We start from the raw sequence: 4,347 nt of genomic DNA on the forward strand, positions 1-4,347 counted from the left end.
GGTGCTGGGATGGAGTACTGAAGTGAGGCTCCACTAATGTTGGGCTCATCTTCCTCCAATCACTATTCACCCTATATGCCTTTCTTCCCATGACTGAGTTGCTGTGAGCTCTCAGGGTCAACCTCTGGCTACCTAAAGCTGGAGGCTGAGTCCCTCTGTTTGGCTTACTGGAGGGACAGGTCAGGTTTGGGGTTTTTTGGCCCCAGGTTTGGCTGTGCCCAGCAGTGTCCAGCTGTGGGAGTTCCCTAACTAAGTTTAAGGGGGATCTCTCAGGATTGTGTTTTATTTTCACTTGGCTGGGACTACTAGCTTCAGTGATCCTGATCTGCTGATTGGGGATTTCTTTTGGACAGGGGGCCCTTTGGGGTCCACCACTGGCCTCCCTGACCTCTACAGCCCTGGGCTGCCTGAGGCAGGGTAGAGAGGGGCAGGTTACCTGCTCCAGACTGGGTCCCACCTTGGAAGGGTCCACTGACATCAGGGGTTCTGTCAGGCTAGGCCTGACTACCTCTGGGGCAGTTCCTTCACAAGGGGTCAGATCAGTTCCCTGGGGAGGCAAATCTTTTCCTAAAGTCTGGTGGGAGGGAGATTTATCTTCCTCCACAATGCTCTCTGTCTGAGTGGAGTGATCCATTGTTTCAGGCTTCACAACCTCACTATCTGTTTGAGTAGAGGCTGAGACCATTACAGCCTGGCCAACCTTTTCAGGAAGGCACTCAGTTTGTGTTTGGGCTGTGACGGTCACAGCCCTCCTATCCTGTTCTGGAAAGTCTTTCTGAGCCTGGGCAGTGGCTACCACTGCTCTTCCAACCTTTTCAGGGAGGAATGGTGCTTGGACTGGGGCTGTAGCTATTACTGCCCCACTAACCTTTCTGGGTAGGCCTATCATCCTGGAGTGGGTTTCTTGCTCTACCTCAGCCCATACTGAGAGTTCCAGGTCATTCCCCAGTAAGCAATCTACAGGTAGGGTGTCTGTCACTGCCACTCTCATGGGCCGGATGTATGACGTTACTCCGCATACCGTTACAACTACCTACCATTACAACGCGACCATTACAACGCATACCATTACAACGCATAGCGCTTTGGGGTGCTGGATAGTGGTAAGTATAATTTACTATTCTAACTCCAGTCCCCGTGGACCCTAGGGAAGGTGTTGGATAGTAAATTATACTTATTCCCTATCCTAGAGCGCCCCCCAGCGCAATGCGTTGTAATGGTATGCGTTGTAAAAGTCGCGTTGTAATGGTAGTGCGGAGTAAAAAATGCGTTGTAACAGGTGCATACCTCATGGGCCCTGTGACATTACCCCAGCTGAGCTCGACTACTGCCATGGGATGCCTTCTTTTCACTCCATGAACGTCTGTCACCTGATAAATGAAACCAGGGGTCAGTTGAGCAGAGGGGACCAGATGGTCAATCACCATGGTGATGCTGGCCCTTGTGTCTCTGTATGCCTCAATTTTCTGACCATTGATAAGGGGCTCTTGTCTATACTTCCCCAAAATGTGGGAACCAGTAGTGAAGTTGGCAAACCCCATGCCAGTCTCACAGACAAGAGTTGTGTTAGGGGACCTGGCTAGGCCATGGTCCACCTGGTTTCCCAAAGTAATGCCCACCACATTCTTGGGGGCACTCCCACCACCTGGGGGATTACCACTAGTGGTAACAGGAGGTCTGGGAGTAGGACCTGGGGGTATGTTTTCCTTATTGTTGTTGGCCTTTGGGCAACTGCTGTCACTTTTGTAATGGCCTACCTGTTTGTAGGTATGACAATAAGGTTTCTTTTGGGTGTTGGGAGAAGTTTGGGACCCGCCCTTTTCAGAGGATTTTTGGGGGCCTGTGGTTTGATCAGAATATTTATTCCCACCCTTCTCTTGAGGCTTGGTTGATTCCTTCTTTTGGTCACCACCCTGGTTTTTAGGCCTGACCCTGGTTCTGACCCATTTGTCTGCCCTCTTACCCAATTCTTGTGGAGAGGTCAGATCAGAGTCTACCAGGTGCTGGTGTAATAACTGGTTCTGACAATTACTTAAGATGTGCTCTCTCATAATTAGATTGTTCAATCCTTTGAAATCAGTAACCTTACTTCCCAGTAACCAGCCTTCAAAAGCCTTAGTGGCACAATCAACAAAGTCAGTCCAATCCTGAGTTTTTCTGGGTGTCTCTGAACATCAACCTGTACTGTTCAGTTGTTAAGCCAAACCCATCAACCAGTGTATTCTTCAGGTCTTGGTAATTGTTAGCATCCTCAACTCTAGTAGTGAGGAGCTTATCTCTACCTTTGCCTTCAAAGGAGAGCCACAAGATAGCTCCCCTCTGACTCTGGGGGACACACTGTACAGTGCAGGCCCTCTCCAAAGCAGTCATCCATTTGTGGATGTCATCCCCTTGTTTAAAGGGGGGCACTATCTTACTCAGGTGTCTAGTGTCTAAACTCCTGTCTTTTTCTCTTGGGAGAATGCTGCCACCAGTGGGATCTACCCCACTCAATTTCTGCTCTCTAGCAACGGCAAGTCTCTCTTTGGCCAGGGCAAGTTCTTCCCTTTCAATCCTCAGATTGACTTCCCTCATCTTGGCCTCATGCTCTCTCCTCTGAGGGGATGTCATCCCTCTGTAAAAAGAGGCCTGCGAGCCATTGGTTCTAATGGATCTGTTAGAGCCTCTGGATAGAGACCTAACTCGTCCATTACCAATGTTAAGCCTGCCTGAGAGTGGCCCTGGGGGTCTCCCAAATCCATTCTCATGCCTGCTTAAGTTGGTCCTGGTTAGTCTACTGACTTCTACCTGACCTTTGTCTGCCTCATCCCCTGATAACTCCTCTTCCTCCTCCTCTGCATCATCTGCTGCTTGGAGGTGGAGGTCAGGGTCACCATTTGTTCCCTCTAAGGGAGGCATGTTCCCATCTGGATTAGAAGAATCTGGGTTAGCAGTTCTCCTGGCATCATAAGTCTCTAAGAGACCAATCAGAAAGGGAATGGTAGGGTTAGAACCCTGTTTTAGCTTCCTGGAGGTACACAATTGTCTCATCTCCTGGAAGCTAAGAGCTGCATATCTGGACATGACCTGTGGAGGGTTAACTGACACAAGGGGAGACTCAGAGTTTCCTCCTTTGTCTGACATGCTTTTCTATTGTGGTGTAAGTGATGCACCTACCTACACTATTTGTTTGCCTACTGATCCCTTGCTAAGAGTTGTAGTCAAGGTGTGCTAAGCCTTGTTGAACTACAACTGCTGGTTCAGTAGAACTCAGAGTATTCTAAGCTAAGTTATATGTACCTGGGTACTTATGTGATCTTCTACAATGATATTCTTAGGATGCGTGTGGTAAAACAACAGCAAGCTCAAATCCGAACCGCTGCTCACCAATGTGAGAAGTTGGCCTGATATAATATGTTCACTATTCTAGTGAGCACTTTGTATCAGTCCAAACAACCCTTATTGATGATTGGTTGTAAGTCAACCGTAGACCAGCTATCCTAGTAGCATGGACAAGAGCAGTCTTTAGGCTAAACTCTAGAAGGCGTGTTAAGCCAGATGTTATACCATCACATATACCCCTTGAACACCAAGTGAAAGGACACCACACAAGTAGTTATGAAAATAAAGGATATTTATTTAGAACACAACAACCCTGGACTCTTTATGAGGACAGGGTGCTAAGCACAATACAAAGCTCTTAAGAAAATACGCAAAGTTGCACAATTTACACAAATGCCCGAGGGGCACCAAAAACCATATACTACAAAAGTGGAATGCGAAATGACTAGCAGGTAAGTACTACCCTAATAGACTTTAGGATCGCTAGGACTGGACTACTGAACCTTCAGATTACTAGCAGGAGGCCTAGGGGGATCGGGTGCAGAGTGTGCACTCTCACGCGGGATGCGGGACAAAGTCTATGGTTGCTGGAAAATACAAAGTTAGTGGTATCGGACGAATCCGACTAGGTAGAGCTGAAACGAAAAAGGAACTGGACCCTTGGATAGTGAGGCTATGCTGGAGCACCGAAATTCTGAGGTTACCTAGCCCAGGGGCTGCGGCTGCATAGGTCTGAAAAGACGTTGGGAATCCTCGTTGCAGTCAATGGAGCCTGAAAGAAGAAGTTGCTGGCAGGCGACCAGTGTTGAAGTTCGAAGTGATCCAAGCCTGGATCGAAGATGGAAGACACCTGTAAGCAGAGGGGACCAAGTTCTGAATCACTAGCCAGTGATTAGATGGGCACCAGGATGGCACCGGACGAAGTCACCTCGACCAGTTGAGTGGGCGACGCTGGGCTCTGCAGTCTCACGGACCAGGAGGCGTTGTCAGCGACCAGGATGGAGGTGCGAGCTGTCCCACGATGGT

Source organism: Lissotriton vulgaris, chromosome 7 (genome assembly GCF_964263255.1).
Source record: "Lissotriton vulgaris chromosome 7, aLisVul1.2, whole genome shotgun sequence".
Classification (NCBI taxonomy): domain Eukaryota; kingdom Metazoa; phylum Chordata; class Amphibia; order Caudata; family Salamandridae; genus Lissotriton; species Lissotriton vulgaris.